This window comes from Narcine bancroftii, chromosome 14 (genome assembly GCF_036971445.1).
Source record: "Narcine bancroftii isolate sNarBan1 chromosome 14, sNarBan1.hap1, whole genome shotgun sequence".
NCBI lineage: Eukaryota > Metazoa > Chordata > Chondrichthyes > Torpediniformes > Narcinidae > Narcine > Narcine bancroftii.
The window spans coordinates 41,575,137-41,597,616 of NC_091482.1; the positions used below are offsets into that span (position 1 = coordinate 41,575,137).

Consider the following 22,480-nt stretch of genomic DNA (forward strand, 5'->3'; position numbering starts at 1 on the left):
ATCTCTGTAAGCCCCTCTCCCCATCTCTGTAAGCCCCTCTCCCCATCTCTGTAAGCCCCTCTCCCCATCTCTGTAAGCCCCTCTCCCCATCTCTGTAAGCCCCTCTCCCCGTCACTGCAACACTCCCCCTCCCTTCCCCGTGTCTGCAACCCCCCCCAGCCCCCTGACTCTTTAACCCACTCTGGACCCCAACATCCCTCTCCGTCTCTGTAACCTGATCGCCTGTCCCTGTAACACCCCCCTCCCTATCTCATTAAACCCTCATTTCTGTAAAGCCCCCCCTTCAGCAACCTGTTCCTGTAAACCCCACCTCCATAAATACCCTTCCCGTCTCTGTAAACCCCACCCTCCCTGTCTCTGTAACACCCCAGTCTCTAATAACGCCCTCCCCATCATTGGAAACCCCACCTCCCTCTCTCTCCAAACCTCTCTACCCGTCTCTGCAACCCCAACCCACCTTCCCAATCTCCCCTCCCCCATCCCCGTTTCTTTAATTCCCCCTCCATGCCCATATCTGTAACCCCCCCCGCCCCGTTTCCATCCCCGTTGGAGGACGGTTCTGCCCCTGCTCGTCCTCCTTCCCTGGAGCCCACTCACCTCCAAAGGCCGCACCTCACGGCGGGTCCGCTCCGCCACATCCCGGCCCTGGGCACTTTCACGCCCGGAGCGCCTCGCATCTCTGGGTCTGGGTACAGGCCGCAGCATCCTCGGGGGGGGGGGGGGGGGCGACACTGCTCGTTGCCGGGGTAACGGCGCTCAGCGTCAATCTTCCGTTCCGGTGGCGTGAGCGTCCTTCTTCCAGCAACGAGCCGTCCCCGCCGGCGGGCAGGGCAACTCTCGCCTCTGGGACGGCCTCGTACGCCTGCGGCGGGCTCGCGGAGGAGGAGGAGGAGGAGGAGGAGGCGACGGCGGGCTGTATCCGGGCCCGGAGGTGAGATGCGGCGCAGTGCGGGCCCCGTGTGTTCGGTGCCCGGGGCCGGGCCATGGTGGAGTGGAGCTGCCCTGAGGGGGAAGCGCTGACGGGGGTCTCAGTGCGGCGATGGGGGATGGGGATGGGGGATGGGGGGTGGGGGATGGGGGATGGGGGGTGGGGGATGGGGGATGGGGATGGGGGTGGGGGGTGGGGGATGGGGATGGGGGATGGGGGATGGGGATGGGGGATGGGGATGGGGGATGGGGATGGGGGTGGGGGATGGGGATGGGGGGTGGGGGATGGGGGATGGGGATGGGGGATGGGGATGGGGATTGGGGGTGGGGGATGGGGATTGGGGGTGGGGGGGTCCTCCCTCCACAGGGTTTATTCCAGATTTATTGTCAGCAAATGTGCGGCTGCATCATGGTGCAAACGTTCATATTTATAACCATCTTCCAGCATCACTATAAAGGAATAAAATAGAAATAGGGCAGTGTTACGAATTAACAAATCTTGTTACAAACTAACAAAGGAACAGCGGTGGAAAATTCACAAGCCAATGATAAATGCAAAAGAATAGTTTTTATTAAACTATTAATAACTTCACATTTCTTACTTAACTCTAAACTTAACCCCACTATGCACAAATTTAAAATGTATGTATGTGTGGCCATTTTCCAAACCACTACAGTTTAGGCTGGGTAGGTCACGTCTCCAGAATGGAGGTCCATCGCCTTCCCAAGATCGTGTTATATGGCGAGCTCTCCACTGGCCACTGAGACAGAGGTGCACCAGAGATACAAGGACTGCTTAAAGAAATCTCTTGGTGCCTGCCACATCGACCACCGCCAGTGGGCTGATATCGCCTCAAACCGTGCATCTTGGCGCCTCACAGTTCGGCGGGCAGCAACCTCCTTTGAAGAAGACCGCAGAGCCCACCTCACTGACAAAAGAAAAAGGCGGAAAAACCCAACACCCAACCCCAACCAACCAATTTTCCCTTGCAACCGCTGCAACTGTGTCTGCCTGTCCCGCATCGGACTTGTCAGGCACAAACGAGCCTGCAGCAGACGTGGACGTTACCCCTCCATAAATCTTCGTCCGCGAAGCCAAGCCAAAGAAGAAGAACAGTTTAGGCTGTTATGAACCATGCATGACAAGCAGCAATAGACAATAAACCAGACAATGTTTAATTTTAAAACACTACTTTCATTTCTCACTCTTAAACTATCCTTAACACTAAATGTATCCCCAGCTATGCGCAGATGTTCTAGTGTCAAGTGTATGTGTTATACCCAAACCATTACAGTCCAGGCTAAAATCTAGAAAGTTACTTCAAAGTTGTCTTTCAAAATCACTGTTTAAGTGTTGAAGCCTTTGAAATTTGATGCCCAGATTTAATGTTGAACTGATGGGGAGACTGGAGTTGTGGCTGCTACAGGACTCACAAATTGTCCTCTCGTTGCCTTTGAAGAAATGTCCACCCACATGAGCTATAATCACAACGTTCCAAATCCTTTTGTAGGCAAGACTTGAAATGGGTGGTCTCCACGTAGCTTCCAAGACCCTGCCATTGGTCTCTCCAAGTAACTTCACTGCCAGTCACACTTAAAATGAAGCAGTCTCTCCAAGTGACTTCCACTGTTATTCACAATCAAAATGAAGCACTTGGCTTCCCACAAGATCTGTTTCAAACAGCTGTTTCCTCTCCAGCCGTCAGCATGGTTCTCCCTTTGCAAAATCACAATGTCTTTGCAAATGTTTCGTATCTGGAATAGACTATGACAAACTTTCCCTCAGTTCTTCCAATGTATTGGATTATCACTTGGCTGTGACTTGTGCTTGTGTTAAATGTTAACAGACCTTTCAGTCCCTCCTATCTATACAGTGATAATGTCGAGCTGTTGTATAGACTGGAGATGCAGGCTGTTAGCTTGAGTGTCACAACAGAATGTTTATTCAAACTTTGCGTGCTCGCTTATTATGCCAGCAGTCAGACCGCGCATAAGTCCCTCTGTTTGCGTCACGCTGACTCAAGTGAGCATTCCAACTTCCGTTCTGGTACAGAATAGATGGATGCATGTCACCATCTTTGTCGCGACTGCCCCGCTGTCCACGCATAACAAGCAGGGCCGGTTCGTCACGGCATAGTTGTACATCGCTACATAAGCCCCTCCACAAGAACTGGCATCCTGGCGCTTTTAGGCCTGCCTCTGCACGCTGGTTGTTGTACTTGGACTGGCTGGGTCTCAACCAAATGGGGCGGCTTCAGGTGGTCCACTGTGAAAAGTTCCTCCCTGCCCCCAATATCTATTCTAAGGTGAAAATGGAACTCATTCTGCAGAGCACTCTGTCGAGTCCCTTGAAGGGACGTTGAAAAGGTACTCTGTGTACGAAGACATAACACGATATTAAATCACGGGGAACATGAGTGGGAGGCTGACCATGCTGTGAGGGTGGAGGAGGGTTAAGGGAACCCAGTTTCTCCTGCAGGCTCACAAGTGTTGCTTCCTTGTCTTGGACAGGGGAGTGGGAAGGAACTGACCTGGAATGGTGAGGGCCTCTCCATAAAGCAACCCAGGAGTCAAGACATGCAAGTCAACTTTGGGGGCTGTGCAGATCCCCAGGAGCACCCAGGGTAGCTCATCCAACCAGTTTGGATCCTTGAGGCGTGCCATGAGGGCTGATTTGAGGTGCCAATGGAACCGCTCCACCAGGCTGTTAGACTGTGGGGAATAGACAGTCTTGTGATGGAGCTCTGTGCCCAGGAGTTTGGACAGCTCAGTCCACAAAGTGGATGTGAACTACGCACCCTGGTCAGTGGTAATGTGGGAGGGGACACTGAAACAAGAGACCCAAGTGGACAGTGGACACTTGCACAAGTGTTAGTGGCTATATCGGGGAGTGGGGCCGCCTCCGGCCAACGGATGTATCGGTCCACCATTGTGAGCAGGTAGCGGTACCCCCTCGAGACAGGTAGGGTGCTGACGATGTCCACGTGGACATGCTGGATTCAAACTGCTGGTCGGATGCTCATGTGTGAGTCTGCACCTTTGCCATCTGGCAAGTCCAGGCAGGCCCGTGCCCAATCTGTGATCTTTTTGAGATGACCATGCCAGATGAAATGAGTGGAAACCATCTGGATCATGGAGCAGATGGAAGGGTGCGACAAACTGTGTTCGAGGTCGAAAACTGCCTTCTGCCACTTTGCTGGTACCACTGGCCAGGGGCTACCTGTGGAGACGTAACAGAGGATGGTGGTGGTGCCGTTGTCTAAGGGCGGGTCTTGCAGCTGGAGGCCCATGATGGCCGTGTGGAAGCAGTTTATCTCCGGGTCTGACTGTTGGGCCCAGACTAGCGCACAGAAGTTAACGCCCGGCCAGCCTCAAAAGGGCATCTGCGATGACGTGCGTTTGCTGGAGAGATGACGAATGGAGGTAGTAAAGTCAGAGATGTATGACAGGTGCCTCTGCTGACGAGCAGACCACGGATCTGAAACCTTGTGGTCGGTGTAGACGGTGAAAGTCTGGCCCTCCAGGAAGTAATGAAAATGACAGATGGCAAGGTAGAGAGCGAGCAGCTCCCTGTCGAAAGCGCTGTACTTGCATTCCACTGGGCGAAGGTTTTGGCTGAAGAACGCAAGCAGCTTCCTTGTGTCGTCCACCAATTTTTTGAGGACTGCACCCACTGCTGTACCGGATGCATCAACTGTGAGTGCCACGGGTGCATCCATCCATCCTTGGTAGTAGCAAAAGCAGCCGTGGTGTCATCGGTCCAGTGGAGATCCTTGGTGGAGGTGGTCATCAGGTTGAAAAGGGGGTGCATGATGACGGCGACAATGGTGATGAAACTATTGTAAAAATTGACCATCCCCTTTGAGCGTGTCCGGCTTTGGGAACTGGCAGATGGCATCCACCTTATCTGGGAGAGATACTGCTCTGTCTTTGGTGATGTGGTGTCCCAGAAAATCGATCTGCTTGCAGCCAAACTCATACTGCGGGGTGAAGCCCAAATTGGGCCAAACGAGCAAAAAGTCATCATAGGTAGACCAAGTGTTCCTCTGGCGTGCTGCTCGAGACCAGGATGTCATCCAGGTAAATGAAGAGAAACGGCAGGTCACCGCCTACTGTGTCCATCAGCCACTGGCAGTCTGCGCGGCATTCTTCGGGCCGAATAGCATCCTTAGGAACTCGAAGAGGCCAAACAGGGTGATAATGCCATCTTCTGTATATCGTGTGTGTGGACTGGTATTTGATGGTATCCCTGGATCTGGTCAACCTTGGAGAAGAGCTGAGCACCGTTGAGGTTCGCTGTGAAGTCTTGGATGTGAGGCACTGGGTAACAGGCTTGGATTGTAGCCTCATTTAAATGGCAGTAGTTGCCGCACGGTCCCCAACTGCCGTTGGCTTTGGGAACCATATGAAGGGGCGAAGACCACGAGCTGTCAGATCTGCGGATGATGCCCAATTCCTCCATGCGCGTTGAACTCCTCTTTGGCCAATTTGGGCTTGACTGGCGCCAGTCTGTGGTCGCAATGTGGTGCTGGATGCTGTGTGGTGGGTGTGTTGAGAACTGCGGGTGAAGGATGGCGGGGAAGTCGGTGAGCAGGCAAGTTTAATGGTTGTTGGCTGCCAGGTGGGTGGCGAGTCCGTTCAAAATATTGAGGGGAACAGTTTGAAAAGTCTTAGCGTGGACCAAACGCTTGCCATGTAGGTCCACCGGTCATGAGTGCAGCCAGAGGAAATCTGCACACACCAGGGTTTGACAACTGCCGTCAAGGTGAACTGCCACTGAAAGTTAGTTTCCCTGAAACGCAGTGGTATGTGTTTGTGGCCAAAGGTTGTAGTGGTGGAGTTGTTGGCTGCACACAAGGTGGAGCCGCGTGGTCTCATGTGCATTTCCAGGGAAGTTGGTGGAATGATGCTTATCTCAGCTCCTGTGTTGACAAGAAACCTGTGACCCGAGATGGTGTCCCACACGAAGTAGGCAATTCTGTCGGCAAGCCGCCGCGGCCACTAACGGTGGCTAGCCCGCTCATTTTCCTGAAACGAGCAGGGTTGTCGACATTTGCATGCCTCAGCTCCCCAACGCTGGTGGTAGAAGCACAGGCATTGATCCATGGGGGCTTGGCTCAGTTGCCTGGTATGGCATTCTGTCAGGGGTGCTGGGATTATGGATGGACTCGTGCTGCAGTCTGGTCATTCAGTGGACCACTTCATGGTTTTCACATTTGATGCAGTGGAGGACACCGGCCTTTGCTGTGACCTTACGTGGGTTACTGAAGTTGATGTCGGCAGGCAGGAGCCTAATGTCTTCTGGCACCTGCTCTAAATAAGCTTGCTCAAACATGAGGCAGGGCTTATGGCCCTCAGACATTAACACAGATGGCATTCTGTCCCCCAGGTCATCTAAGTGTAGCAGTCTGGCTGTCCTCTCACATTGGGATAGGTCGTAGGTGTTGATAAGGAGGTTTTTTAATGCTACATATTTACCCTCCCCGGCAGGGCTTGAATTAGATAATCTACATGGGCTGCAGTCTCCTGGTTGAGAGAACAAATGACGTAGAATACCTCATTGAATCAGAAGTGATTTGCTTGATCTGGAACTGGGTCTCCACTTGGCTGAACCAAGTGCAGGGCCAATTTGTCCAGAAGGTTTGCAGCTTCAATACTATGCTGCCTAATGTTGTGGGATCCATTTGGCTGAGTCTTCAGGGTGTGGAGACTCATCAGGGTCACCACTGTAGACTTTGTGAGAGAGCAGTTGTACAGACGAAGACGCAAGCTGTTAGCTCGAGTGTCGCAACAGAATGTTTATTCAAACTTCACGTGCTTGCTTATTAGGCTGTCAATCGCACTGCATGTACGTCCTGCTGCTTGCATCCCGCTGACGCAAGTGTGCATGCTAACATCCGTTCTGGAGCGGAAGAGATGGATGTGTGTCGCCACGCATAACAAGTGGGGCCAGTTCGTCACTGCATAGGTGTGCATCACTACATTTTACTAAAATGGGAGCTGGTAATAAGGCATAATTCTGAAAAGTCAATTTTAAATTTCAACATCAGACATCTTTTGTTGAACTTGAAGATTTTTAAATTGCAGTTCAGAAGTAATTACGAATCATTTTAAAACATCATGTCTTCAGACCTCTTTAAAATGTACAACTTTCATTTGTAGAGCTGTTTTCAGAACAATGTTTCCTCATACGAGTGATTTCATAAACTCCCCCTAATCTTGTCTAAGAGTTAAGGTGTCTGTTTTCCACAATGATTTCTTTCTGAATCAAGAGTGACCTTTTTCCATGGTCACACAAGGCTGCCCTCTTCAGGGCAGTCAGAGTGGCTATTTCTTTTAAAATACCACTTTTAATGCCCTTCTTTTCAACTTTGTCTCTGATTTTGATGATATATTTCTTGCAAATCTCTCATGTCACATGGTAGGACAACAGCTTTTGAAGTTTTTTTGAACCTTTTAACGTCATGCTAAAAAGATAATTTAATCTTTGCTTTCTAAAACTTAAAATCAAAGTAATTGTCTTTGATGTTTCTCTCCTTCAAGAGCATTGCTTCTGAGCTGTCTATAATTAACCAGCAAAATGGCTTCTTGAGTAAGCAGGCCCATTGTTCTCTTCTCAAGAACTATCATGAAATATTTTCATTCCTCTGCTTCAACAATAGTCACGGAAGACTTCTGTCTCTGAGAGGATGTCATCTGCCATTTTCTTCAAAGAATCTCTGTTTTTAATTTGCAAATGTGTTGTCTTTGTACTTCTGAAACCAATCCCATAAAATAGCCTAAAAAAGACATAAATATGGAATAGAATTCAACATTAAATTAAAGATTTGTAGACTTCGTGCTACACGGGTGTGGACACTAAAGCCTTGAAGTCAAGACTGGTTTATTACACTAGCCATTGCATTTATATGGGTCCCAGGCACTGACGTCAGGGCACTGTGTCATAGGAGCATTCCTGCCACAGTTTGCTATCTTCCGGCTGTGCAGGAGGTCACCGGTGTCACCCCCAGGTCCACGTGGTCGCTGCATTTATCAGCCATTTTGTGGTCCAGTCTGTGTCTTATGCATGGCCACGACAGATTAATCATAACACATTCAACAATGCACAAGATGTAAGGCTTTGGTTCATGGATCATTCAGGAATCTGATGGCAGTGGGGAAGAAGTTGTCCATGTGCCACTGAGTGCTCTTCTTTAGTCTCCTGTACCTTTTTTCCAATGGTATCAGAGTGAAGGGCATGGCCTAGGTGGTGGGGGTCTTTGAGGATAGAGGCTGCTTTTTTAAGATCCCGCCTCATGTAGATGTCTGTGATGGAGTGAACTCTGGTGCCTATGTTGTCGCGGGGCGAGTTAACAACCCTAGGAGTTTTTTCTTGTCCTGAGAGTTGGCAACTCCATACCAGATGGTGATGTAACCAGCCAGAATGATCTCTGTGTGTAAAAGTTTTCGACAGTCTTCGGTGACAGACCAAATCTCCTCAAACACCTCACCAAGTACAGCCACTGGCGGGCCTTCCTCATGATTGCATCAACATGGAGGCTCCTGGACAGATCCTCAGTGATGTTGACACCCAGGAATTTGAAGTTCTTGATCCACTCCACTACTGAGCCCTCAGTGAAGACTGGGTTGTGTTCTCCTGACTCAATAAAGTGCACAAGTAAGAGTCCTTAAATGAGTCACTGAATGAGTGTGTTGTTGAGGAGTCTGATGGTGGAGGGGTAGCAGCTGTTTCTGAGCCTGGTGGTGTGAGTCTCATGGCACCTATACATCTTTCCTGATGCCAGCAAGAACAGAGCATTTGCTGGGTGGTAGTGGATCTTTGATGATTGCTGCTGACCTCAGATAGCAGCGTTCCCTGTAGATGTACTCAATAGTGAGGAGAGTTTTGCCTGTGATGTCCTGGGCTGTGTCCATGACCTTTTGAAGAGCTTTACACTCAAGGGAATTATTTCCTGGAGAGTCAGGGGAGTCTTAAATTATGAGGGGTATAGATAGAGTAAATGCAAGCAAGCTTTTTCCACTGAGGGGAGGTGAGACAAGAACGAGAGGACCTGGGTTCTGGATGAAAGGTAAAAAGTTTAGGGGGACACAAGGGGAAATTCTTCACACACAGAGTGGTGGGGGTTTGGAATGAGCTAGTTGCTGACGTAGGGAATTCGGCCTCAATTTTGACATTTGAGGAAAATTTAGATCAATACGTGGATTGGGCTATGCAGTGCTATAATCTGGGTGAAGGTCAATGGGACTGGGCCCAATAATAGTTCGGCCCAAACAAGAGAGGCTGAATGGCCTGTTTCTGTGCTGTAGTGTTGTAAGGTTCTAAGGGTGGGTGCGAATAACAAAGAATACAGAACATTATAGCTCAGTACAGGCCCTTTAGCACATATGTGCTGACCTATGTAAACCTACTTCGCAACAATCTAATTTTTCCCTCCCTCACACTGATATTCGTACATCCCTGTGTATATCTAGAGGCTATGAATCAGGATATAGCCTGGATTGAAGAACATGTCATAGGGGATTGGATAGGGTGGCCACCAGCACCTGTTCCCTGGGGCAACAGTAGCAAATAGCAGAGGACACCTGCCAAATGTGAGTTGATGTGGTGGTGGAAGCTGGTACAACAGGGAGATTTAAAGGACTCTGAGATGGGTTCAAGAGTGTATGAACAATAAAGGGTTATGGTTGTGAGGAGGATTTTTTTTATTGTGGTGGAATATGTTTACATTGGTCAGCACAATATCATGGGCCAAAGGGGCTGTGCTGGAATGTATCACGAGATTATAAGGCAAGAAATATTAAAAGAGTAGTAGTAAAAGTCACGAGAGACTGATGCTTCATGCATGCGGATCTCTGGGCTCTGCAGGACAGCCAGGACTTGTATAAGAGGGATGGTTTGCACCTGAACTGGAGGGGAACCCGTGTACTGGTGGGGAGATTTGCTGGTGCTCGTCTGGCAGGTGGGTGTGGTACAGATAAAAAGGACAACAAGGTTAACGATGGGGCAGTGTAGTTTGCTTAGCAGTCATTGCAACGCTGTAACAGTGCCAGGAACCCAGTTTCTAATTCACCGTTGTCTGTAAGATGCTTATTCATTTTCTTTGGTCTGTGTGGGTTTCCTCTGAGTTCTCTGGTTTCCTCCCACATTCAGCTAATTGGTCACATGGGTGAATTTGGGCAGTGCAGATTTGCGGGCTGGAAAGGGCTGTTACTGTGCATCTCTACATTATAATGAAAACAAACGGTGATGTGGAAGAGGGGAAGGTGGAGGTTGATATAAATGTTAAAGTGAGCAAGTTCAATGGACCTGGCAGGCCCTTGCAACAGGGAGTAGGAAGGTTTGATAGATGACCATTGTAATGTTATTAAGCTGGAATACTCCTACAAACATACAGCATGGCAACAAGCCCATCTGGACCATAAGCCCATGTCACCCAATTAACCTACAACTCCTGTTTTGAACGGTGGGAGGAAACCAGATTCCCTGGGGAAAACATACAAACCCCCTATAGACAGCACCAGATTCGAACCCTGACCGCTTGTACTATAAAAGTGTTGCTCCAAACATATATGAATATAGGCATGAACATATTTGGCAGGATGTTACCACAAGGTTTTGAGTTGTAAGCTGAGATGGGGTAGAACATATAACACTATACTACAGTTCAGGCCCTTTAGCCCTTGATGTTGTGCTGAACCATACATGCCTTAAAAAAAAATTATATCTTCCCTATCCTGAATTTTTCTTCCATCCATGTGCCTGTTTAAGAGTTTTTTAAATATCCCTAATATTTTAGCCTCCACCATCACTGCTGGCAAGGCATTCCAGGCTCCCACAACTCTCTGTGTTTATTTAAAAATAAACAACTTACCCCTAATTTCCCCTCTAAACTTTCCTCCATACACATTGTACATATGTCCTCTGGTGTTTGCTATTCCCAGCCCTGGGAAACCGGTGCTGGCTGTCCACCCTATCTATGCCTCTCATAATCTTGTAGATCTCTATTAAGTCTCCTCTCATCCTTCTACGCTCCAAAGAGAAAAGGCCCAGCTCCTCTAACATTGCCTCATGACTTACTAGGCAACATCCTGGTAAATCTCCTCTGCACCCTCTCCATAACTTCCACATCCTTCTGAAAATTAGGTGACCATAACTGAACACAATATTTGTAGTGTTCCAACATGATCTCTCAGCTCTTGAACTCAATACCCCCTTAATGAAGCCCAACGTCCTTTCAGAATTCTTAACTATCCTATCAACCTGTGTGGCGACTTTGAGGGATGTGTGGATTTGAACCCCAAAGTCCTTCTATTCATTCACACTACTAAATAAATGACCATTAACCCTGGACTCAGGCTTCTGATTTTCCCATCCAAAATACATCACCTCGCACTTATCCATATTGAACTGCATTTACCACTTTTCTCTCCAACTCTGCATCCTGTCTATATCCTTTTGAAACCTTCAGCACCATCCACAACTCCTTCAACCTTCATATCATCCACAAACTTACTGACCCATCCTTCCACTTCTTCATCTAGTCATCTCACAAAGAGCAGGGATCCCAGAACAGATCCTTGCGAAACTCCACTAGTCACTGACCTCGAGACAGAATAGACACTACTACTCTCTGCTTTCTACATGCAAGCCAATTTTTTATCTACACAGCCAAGGTTACATGGATCCCATGTCTCATGACTTTCTGAATAAGTCTCTCATGGGGGACCTTGTCAAATGTCTTACTAAAACCCATGTAGACCACATCTACTGTCCTACCTTCATCAATTTCCTTTGTAACCTGCTCAATACAAACTCAGACTCATGAGGCATGACCTTCTCTTCACAAAGCCATGCTGACTATTCTTGAGTAGACTGTACTTCAAATGCTCATAGATCCTATCCTTAAGAATCCTTTCCAATAGTTTGCCCACCACTGACATAAGCACGGTCTCTAATTCCTGGGATAATCATGACCATGACCATTTTTAAACAAGGGGACCACATTTGCCATTCTCCATCCTTCAGCGCTTACCCTGTGGCTAAAGAGAACTCAAAAGATCATCCCCACTTCCCAGGTATCTACAGCAACCTGGGGTATATCGCATCCAGCCCTTTGACTTATCAATCAATGTTTCTAAGAAGATCAAATGCTTCCTCTTCCTTAATCTCAAAAATCAGCCAGCAAACAAGCCTGTTCTATCCCGACCTTGATCCAGGTCCTTTTCTCTTGTGTATACTAAAGTAAAGTATTAATTTAGGACCTCTCAAACTCCTCTGCCTCCAGGCACATGTTGCCTCCTTATCCTTTAGCTGCCCCACCTTCATTCTTGTCATCCTGTACTTCACATATCCTGCATGCCAAGGCCTTCTCATGCCCCCTTCGATCTCTCCTAAGTCCTTATGCTCCTTCCTGGCTGACATAGACTTCTCATGAGCCCTTCCTGTTTCCTATATCTAATGTATGCTTCCTTCTTCCTCTTGACCAGCTGTCTCATATGTTTTGCCAACCACCATTTCCTTTTCCGACCAAGTGGTCCCTAAAATTCCTCCACATTAATCTGTACTTCCACCTTTGAACATCTGTTTTCAGTTTACTCTTGCTAGTTCCTGCCTTATATCATTGTAATTATTCCTTCCCAAATTAAACACTTTTCCATTTTGTCTGCTTTAATCTTCATGCTTAGCTATGCTAAAGCTCAGGGAGTTGTGTGCACCCACCGAGAGGTCTGATCAGGTGTATTACCCAGAACTAGATCCAGTATGGCCTCCTCTTGTCAGCTGGTCCACAGACTGTGTCAGGAATCCTTAAAAATACTTGAAAAATTTAATCCCATCTAACCATCCTGCAGTCACTAAGTGCCAGTGATTTTAGGAAGTTGAAGTCTGCCATAACAACAACCCCATATTTCCTGTATGATTCCAAAATCTGCCTGCTTATCTGTTCCTCGGTATCCCAAAAACTATTTGGGGGTCTATGGGATACCCCTAGTACAGTGATTGTTCCCTTTCTATTTCTAACTTCTTCCCATTTTATCTCAGAAGACACTCTCTCAGCCGCATCCTCCCTTTCTATAGGCGTGATACTATCCCTGACCAGTAATGCTATTCCCCCCTCTCTTACCTCCTGTTCCTTTTAAAACACCTTAACATTTGTACCTGCATCAGCCAGTCATGCCCATCTTCTAGCCAAGTCTCTGGAACAACCACAACATTGTAGTTCGAAGTGCTGATCCATGCTTTAGTGCATTCCCTATATTCCTAATACTCCATGTGTTGAAATAGACACATTTCAAAATGTTTTGTCCTCTGCCTGTCCTTTCTCACAAGCTCAGAACACATTGCATCATGCTTTTGACCTTCAGCCCTGTTCTCTGCACTCTCATTCTGGTTCTTCCCACCCCCACCCCACCCCACCCCACCCCCCCCCCCCCCCCCCCCCCCGGCTCCATGCAGGTCAAACAAATTTAAACCCTCTCCAACAACTCAAGCAAACCTGCCATCAGGGTATTGGTCCCTCTCCAGTTCAGGTAGGCTGGGATAATTTTCCCTGGTGTGAATGTGGGAGAAGACTGATCTTATCTTTCTTTGGCTTGGCTTTGCAAACGAAGATTTATGGAGGGGTAATGTCCACATCAGCTGCAGGCTCGTTTGTGGCTGACAAGTCCGATGCGGGACAGGCAGACACGGTTGCAGCGGTTGCAAGGGAAAATTGGTTGGTTGGGGTTGGGTGTTGGGTTTTTCCGCCTTTTTCTTTTGTCAGTGAGGTGGGCTCTGCGGTCTTCTTCAAAGGAGGTTGCTGCCCGCGGAACTGTGAGGCGCCAAGACGCACAGTTTGAGGCGATATCAGCCCACTGGCGGTGGTCAATGTGGCAGGCACCAAGAGCTTTCTTTAGGCAGTCCTTGTACCTCTTCTTATACATGTTCACAAACTCACAAAAGGCATAGATAAGGTGAATAGTTTTTTTCCCCCAGGGTAGGAGAGTCTAAAATGAGAGCGCCATTAAATGTGGGGTGGATCTGATAAATACAAGATGGTGAGTACATGGATAGAGATGCCAGAGGAAGCTTCAAAACATGAATAGGACATGTTTCTAGGAATGTGGGCTAAATGCAAGAGACAAGATATTTTTTGTATTCAGATAGGGCTGGAAGACTATTGTCCATGTGTTAATGACAATGAAGTGAAATGGAGTGGGGTAGAGGAGAGAAGAGCAGCGAGACTGTGGGACAAGTTGATCAAGTATTGGTTGGGCTGCAGCAGTCCTGGAATTATTGAATCAGCTCCTTAACTCTGTCCTAAGAATGCAGGGCCATGGGGTTTTACTCCACACACTGGGATCAGACCCCATAGGTTGGGAAGGTGAACCATTGTCCCAACACAAGGTAAACTGAAATGGTCGAAGCAGAGAAGTTACACCCTCCTGTAGGTAATTATAGGGACAGCTGACAGAGACTCAAATGTAGAATTAAAGGGAGAATGTTCTGGAAACACTCGGTCTGTCAGCACCTCTGGGGAGTGAAGCAGAGTTCCAGATCCATCTCTCAGCTCTGCTCTGCTCTCCCTCCCTCGACACTATCTGAGCTGCTTTCCAAAATTGTCTGTCTTTATCTCACATTTCTAGCATCTGTAGTTTTGTTTTCCTTCTATCTAAAAATTGGAGCTTGAGGTCAATGACTGAAGAGGGGAAGAAGGGTCAGTCTGTATGTACTCATGTTTAGAAGAATGAAAGGTGATCCAATCAGCTTTTCTTGTGGTTTGCAGATTGATGTGGATAGACGGAGAAGCCAATGATTGTATCAAATGAGCTGGTTCTTGCTCTCCATTATTCCCATGTGGATCCATGGCCTGACTAATGGAGTCTATGTGACTGACTGCTGCTCCACTGTGCACATCATTGTCTTCTCTTCCTGTCTGCTAGGCAGTGAACAGTAGGTGTCTGTGAGGGCCTCACTTCCCCAATTCCTTGCCTTAGGTTCAATCTTCTCATCTTCCTGTTCAAACTCCCCCTTGGTCCTCACTCTCCATGGAACCTGCTTCAGCCATGATATGAAGCTATAATCCTTTGAGTTGCTGAACTAGGGCTCAAAGAATTATAGAGGATCCTTTCCATCCAAAACACAATATCCTTGAACCACTACCTTCAATAAGGAGGTGGAGCTGCATCAAAATCAGGGAAATAGGTTCTCCCCGCAGACTGTAGATTGATGAACCCAAAATATTTAGACATATTTATTTTAAATTGTTATGTGTTTAATATGTGCATGCACCATGGTCCTGAGAAACGTGTCCCTCCATACCCCTCCCATTCATGCACCTATCTACATTTTCCTTGAATGTTAAAATTGAGCCTGGATTTACCACTTCAAATAGCAGCTTGTTCCTTCCTCCCACCACTCTCTGTGTGAAGACATTCCCCCTAAATCTTTCTAGATTCACCCTTAACCCATGTCTTCTGGTTTCTATCTAATCTACTCTCATTGGAAAAAGCCTAGCTGTATTTAGTCTGACTATACCTCTCATAGTTTTGCATACCTCTCTCAAATCTCCCCTCATTCTTCTACGCTTCAGGGAATAAAGTCCTAACCCATTCCTGAAGTCTGGGCGACGTCCTAGAAAATCTTCTCTGCACTCTTTCAATCTTATTGATATCTTCCTGTAGTTAGGTGACTAAAACTGCACACAAGCCTCTAAATTTGGCCTCACCAATATCTCATATTACTATAGCATCCTAACTCCTATGTCAATACTCTGATTTACGAAAGCTCATATGCTTTACAACCCTATCTTTACAACCCTATCCACCTGTAACACCACTTTCAGGGAATTTTGTATCTCTATCCCAGATCCTTCTGTTCTACTGCACTCCTGAATCCCCGACCGTTTACCGTGTATGTTCTACCTTGTTTTGTTATTCAAAAGTGCAACACCTCAAGTTGTCTGCATTAATTTCCATTTGCCATTTTTCAGCCCTTTTTTTTCCCAGCTGGTCCAATTCCCTCTGCAAGCTTTGAAACCCTTCCACAATGCTTCCAAATTTTATGTCATCTGCAAACTTGCTGATTCAATTTACCACATAATCATTCAAATCATTGATACAAATGACAATGGTCCTAGCACTGATTGAGCCACACTAGTCTGAGAAGCAATCATTCTCCTTTATACCCAATGTTGAATTGATTATACTACCTCACCATGAATATCAAGCATCTCAACTTCCTGAAGATCTTCTAATGTGAGACTTTGTCAAAAGCCTTACTAAAGTCCATGCAGACAACATCCACAGCTAGGAGGCAGAATCATCCTTCTCAGTAATTAACTTGAATCTAATAGCATTATGATCACTTGCCCCAAAATTCATCAATTTTCCTGCTAACCACCTCGAAAAACTATAAGATTAGGTAAACACGACTTACCACGCACAAACCATGTTGATTATCCCTAATGAGTCCCTGACTATGCAAATACTTGTATATATACCTTCTGCTGATGTCAATCTCGCTGGTCTATAATTTCCAGGGTTACCTTTAAACAACAGTGGTACCCTCCAATTTTCCAGCATTGCACTCATGGCTAAGGACATTTTGAATATTTCTACTAGGGTTCCTGTAATTTCTACCCTAGCGTCCCTCAATGCTTAAGGGAATATCACCCTCATTTGCTTTAAGATAGCAAGCACCTCCTCTTCTTCAATCTGTATATATTCCATGACCTCGTTGCTTGTTTTCCTTATGGTGCCTATTTCCTGAGTGAATACTGATGAAAAAAATTAAGATCTTCCCCCATTTCTTTTGGCTCCTTACAAAGCCAACCACTCTGATTTTAAAGGGGACCAATTTTGTCCCTTACTATCCTTTTGCTCTTAATATACCTTAAGAAATCCTTAGGAATGTCCTTCACATTGTCTGCCAAAGCAACCTTATGTCTGCTTTTCACCTTCCTGATTTCTTTCTTGAAGTTTTTCTTTCATTTTTTATACCCCTCAAGAACCTTATTTGCTCCATGTGGTCTATACCAGTGATATGCCTTTCTCTTCTTATGAACCAGATCCCCAATGTCCCTCAAAACCCACAGTTCCTATGCCTGCTAACCTTGCCTTTAATCCTGGCAGGAAACATAAAACTCTGTACTCTCCAAATTTCATCTTCGAAGGTCCTCGGTCCTCCACCTCCCTCGCACATCTTTGGTTGAAAATAACTTCTCTCAATCTATGTACACTGGATCCTTTCTCATTTCCTCAAAATTAGTCTTTCTCCAATTTAAAATCTCAACCTGAGGCCCAAAATCATCCTTCTCCATAATTAACTTGAATCTAATAACATTATGATCACTTGCCCCAAAATGATCCCCAACACATACTTTTGTTACTTGTCCTGTCTAGTTCCTAATAGGAGATCCAGTATTGCACTCTCTCTAGTTGGTACCTCTAAATATTGATGTGGAAAACTTCCTGAACACTTTTGACAAACTCCAAGCCATCCGGCCCTTTTACAGTGTGGGAGTCCTAGTCAATATGTGGAAAGTTAAAATCCCTTATGATCACAACCTTGTGTTTCCTGCTATCTCTCTGTAGTTTGATCCTCCAATTCTCTTTGACTATTTGGCAGTCTGTAATACAACCCCATGTGGTGATACCTTTCCCATTCCTCAGCTCCACCGATATAGCCTCAGTAGATGAGCTTTCTGGTCTGTCCTGCCTGAGCACACCTGTGATATTTTCCCTGATGAGCAATGCCATTCTTCCCCCTTATTCCCCTCCCTGTTCTATCGCATGTGAAGCAGTGGAAACCTGGAACATTGAGCTGCCAATTCTGTCCATCCTGCAACCAAGTTTCAGTAATGTCCACAATGTCATAATTCCATGTGCCAATCCATGCTCTAAGCTTGTCTGCCTTCATGACAAATACTTGCATTGAAATGGATGCACCTGAAAACATTATCACCTTGTTCAACTCATTGACTTCTAACAATGGATTCCATTTTTATGTCATCTTTTCCCACCTCCACTCTTGTATCTGCTCTGGCACTCTGGTTCACATCCTTCTGAAAATATAGTTTAAAACTGAAGCAACACTAGCAAACCTTCCCATAAGGATATTAGTCCCCTTCCATTTCTACTGCAAACTGTCCCATCAGAACAGGTCCCTGGAAAAGAGCTCAAGGATCCAGAAACCTAAAGCCCTCCCTCCTGCACTATGTCTTTTATTATCCTCCTATTTCTAACCTCACTAGCATGTGGCATAGGTAGTAATCCTGAGATTACTATCTCCTTGAACTCTCCTTAGAAGACTTCCTCACCCTTCCTACCCACATCATTGGTCCCTATATAGACCACGACATCTGGCAGCTCACCCTCCCTCCTGAGAATGCTGTAAACTCGATCTGAGATATCTCGGATCCTGGCACCAAGGAGGCAACATACCACCACCCAGGATACTCAATCTCTTCCACAGAACCTCTTATCTGTCCCCCTAACTATTAAATTCCATATCACTACAGCTCGTCTCTTCTCCTCCCTTTCCTTAGCTCCAGACTAGATCTCTGCATGAGACGTGATCGCCTTGGCTTGAACCTGGTAGGTTCTCCCCAACCCCCACAACGATATCCAAAATGGTGTATTTGTTATTGAGGGACATGGCCACAGGGGTGCCCTGCACTGCCTGCTTGTTCCCTTTTCCTCTTCTGACTGTTACCTATCTACTCTCCTGCCTCCTAGGTGTGAGAGTGCCCCTGTAACTTCTGTCTATCACCCTCTCTGCCTCCGAAATGATCCGGAGTTCATCGAACTCCAGCTCCAATTCCTTAATTCAGTTTAGCCAGAGCTGCAGCTGGATCCCCTTATCACAGATGAACTCATCAGGGATACTGCTGGCTTCCCTGAGGACCCACATTGTGCAAGAGGAGCAGTCTCCTGTCTTGGCTGCCATTCTCACTGTTTATGACAAGAGGAACCAAATAAATGATATCTAAAACCTGAGCCTACCTCCTGAATCGGTTTTGTTCCTTGAAAAGGGTGGCTCTTTCTTACTTCAACTCCTTCTATCCCTTCCCTGTTCTCACTGAAGCCTATTGAGCCAAAGCCTTACCACTGTGACTCAGTCCTCTCCGACAATGACCACTCCACTACACTGTCCCTCACTTTTATAGGGATTCTCAGCTTCTTCCTCCAATCAGATTCTTGCTGCTGCCTCACCCCTTTTTAAATTCTAACTGCTACTGATCCTCAGGTCACTTGACTCTCTTGCTCCAATCAGCTACTTCTTCCTATCAAGGCAAATGGAATGCTGAGATTTATTTTGAAGGGATATCATATAATTCCACCCCAATATTCGATGTAATATGTAGAATATTGAGGTGGCTCAGTTAGTGTAGCGGTTAGCAAATGTAGTTACAGCGCCAGCAATAGGGAATGGGGTTCAAATCTGGGGCAGTCTGTGAGGAGTTTGTATGTTCTCTGTGTGGGTTTCCTTTGGGTTCTCTGGTTTCCTTCCACTGTTACCTTGTTGTATGTGTAAATAAAAACAGGGATGTAATGAGGCTTTAGGAAGCATTGGAGAGCGTATAGATTTGGGCTCCATATTAAAGTAAGGATGTGTTAGCATTGGAGACAGCCTAGAGGAGGTTTACAAGGAAGATCCCTGGAGTGATATAACGAGAATTCGAAGGCTCTGGGATTGTACTTGCCTGGGTTTAGACGAATGAGGGCAGGGGTCTCATTGAAACCCATGGAATACTGAAAGGCCTGGATATAGTGGATGTGGACAGAATGTTTTTCTCTGTTGGGGGACTCTGTGACCAGAGGGCACAGCCTCGGAATACAAAATGTCCCTTTAGAACAGAGAGGAGTTATTTCTTTACACAGACGGTGGTGAATTTGTGGAATTCGTTGCCATGGGCGGCTGTGGAGGCCAATTCATTGGGTATATTTAAGGTGGAGATAGGAAGGGAATCAATGGTTCAATGGGGAGAGAAGTCAGAAGAATGGGGTTCAAAAGGATAGTAAATCAGCCATGGTGGAATGGCATGGTGAGTTTGATGGGCCGAATGGACTAATCTGCTTATGATCTTATTGTATTACAGTCAGCAACAGACATCACGTCCGTGAACTCCACAGAATCAGGAGAGATTTCCTCACTTGGATTTTAGCGCCTGGCCATTACGCTCCCCATCTGCATTTCCAAGGCAGGGTTTTGTTCACTGCCCACGAAGCGCCTGATCAATGAAGGATTCTCTGAGCACAACGCCCTGTGCTTTCAAAGGGCTCTGCAGCTGCCATTCTGAGCACCAGGGAAGTTGGCAATGCAACCTGTGTAAGGTGCTTTTCGGGGACCGAAGGTGATTCAGCGCCGTGATCAGAGTGCAACACTGGGTCCCAAAACGGAGGGCTCCTGTAGTTCCAGGGCTTCTTCCCGAGTCCTGGCCCTAGTCCCAGCCTCGGTGTTAATTTAACCTGCTGGCCAGTTCTTCGGGAGCCTCCATCGGGCTGAGCACACGCCTGCACCCCAAAGCAGATCTGCATCGATTTATCCCTTGGTAACACTCTTTCATCCTCATAGCGATGAACCTGTTCCAGTGCTCTGACTGCGGGAAGAACTTTAAAAGGTCAAGTGAGTTTACGAAACACCAACGGGTCCACACTGGGGAGAGGCCTTTCACCTGCTCCGAGTGCGGCAAGGGTTTCTCCCAGGTATCCAACCTGCTGACCCACCAGCGGGTCCACACCGGGGAGAAGCCATTCGTTTGCCCAGAGTGTGAGAAGGGCTTCACCAAGTTCTTCAACCTGCTGACCCACCAGCGGGTCCACACCGGGGAGAGGCCATTTGTCTGTTCCGAGTGCAGAAAGGGCTTCACCAATGTCTCCCACTTGCTGACCCACCAGCGGGTCCACACCGGGGAAAGACCGTTTGTCTGTTCCGAGTGCGGAAAGGGCTTCACCCAGGTCTCCCACCTGTTGACTCACCAGCGGGTCCACACTGGAGAGAAGCCATTTATCTGTTCCGAGTGTGGAAAGGGCTTCACCCAGGTCTCCAACCTGCTGACGCACCAGCGGGTCCACACCAGGGAGAGGACCTTCGTCTGCCCCAAGTGCGGAAAGGGGTTCACCCGGTCCTCCCACCTGCTGATCCACCAGCAGGTCCACACTGGGGGTAGGCCATTCACCTGCTCTGAGTGCGACAAGGGTTTCACGCAGGTCACCCACCTGCTAACTCATCAGCGAGTCCATACTGGGGAGAGGCCCTTCACCTGCTCCGAGTGCGGCAAGAGCTTCACCCAGACCTCCAACCTGCGAAGGCACCAGCAGATCCACACCAGGTAAAAGCTGTTTGCCTGCCCCGAGTGTGAGAAAGGCTGCACCAAATCATCCAGCTTTGAGATACACTGGCAGAACCACACCAGAGAGAGGCTCTTCACCTGCCCCGAGTGCGGCAAGGGCTTTACACAGTCCTCCATCTTGCCACTTCGGGAAGAGGCCATTTGTCTGCCAGTTCACCCACTCGAACAGCCTTGTGAAACATCAGCAAGTTGACACACAAAGTTTGCGGAATGTGGAATATTTAAACATCATTCACTTAAATACCAGGAGGGACTGGAGTCTTGTGGTTAATGAGGCAACAAATCAAAACAGGTCTTGGTATTCTTGTCAATTTGCAATTTGTTTTCCAGTTCAAGTTTATTGTCACATGTTATGTACCAGACAGCAGCAATAGAAATTAGCCCAGGAAGTGTTAATTTAAAATAATATTTTTAATTATTAATTAACAATAATATAACACCTTAACTAATTTATCTAAACTTAACCCCCAACTATGCTTATGTGTATGGAATAGCCCAAGCCACTACAGCTCGAGTGGAAAGGAAATGTTGGAATACCACTGTTTTAATTATACCTAATTGACTTGTTATTTGCCCGATTCCAAAGGAAATTTTTCTCAAAAAAGATATTGTTGGGTAGAGCAGTGATTCTCAACCTTCCCTTCCCACTCACAGACCACCTTAAGCAATCCCTTGCTAATCACAGAGCACTTATGGCATAGGGATTACTTAAGATGGAATGTGAATTTAGGGTGGCAGCTTGAAAACCACTGCTTTTGATGGATGTGAAGTAGGTGAGAGAGTCCGGGATGAGAGATTGTTTATAAACACAAAATCCTTGTTGAGGTGTTTCCAGACCAATGTTCTTTTCAGACAGATGGCAACAAAGCTCCTCTCTTCTTTGGTGTGGGGACTCAAAGCGAATGATACTCACAAAGTTTCCACAACCCCTTTTGTGGGTCAGCCGTTCCAATGGACGTTTTCAATTGTTAAAATTAAAATAAAGTATTTTCCTGCTTTCAGAACCCTTTCTGTGTGTCAGCCGTTCACAGTGACCTTCACTTTTTAGTCACAGAGTGGTATTCTCATTCCTCTCTAACACAATGTCTATCACCACAAGGTCACATTCAGCACAGTATCCCTTCAAGGATGCTTCTCCAAGTGCTGTACCCATACATTGGCCACCTATAACATGAGGAAATCATACAGTTTGTCCATAACCACACACGAGGCCACATCAC

The 22,480-nt window shown here is 47.0% G+C and overlaps 1 protein-coding gene and 1 pseudogene across 10 annotated transcripts in view; one reads left to right on the forward strand and one right to left on the reverse strand.

The window, feature by feature from the left end:
* Window positions 1-1,044, reverse strand: part of LOC138749504 (uncharacterized) — a 32,007-nt gene extending 30,963 nt beyond the window's left edge. For all 10 annotated transcript variants that reach the window (XM_069910923.1, XM_069910922.1, XM_069910920.1 and 7 more), the window contains exon 1: window positions 598-1,044. The gene's annotated coding sequence lies outside the window, so the exon portion shown is untranslated. The remainder of the gene's footprint in view (window positions 1-597) is intronic.
* Window positions 414-22,264, forward strand: LOC138749506 (zinc finger protein 432-like; annotated as a pseudogene).
* The last annotated feature ends 216 nt before the right edge of the window (window positions 22,265-22,480 follow it).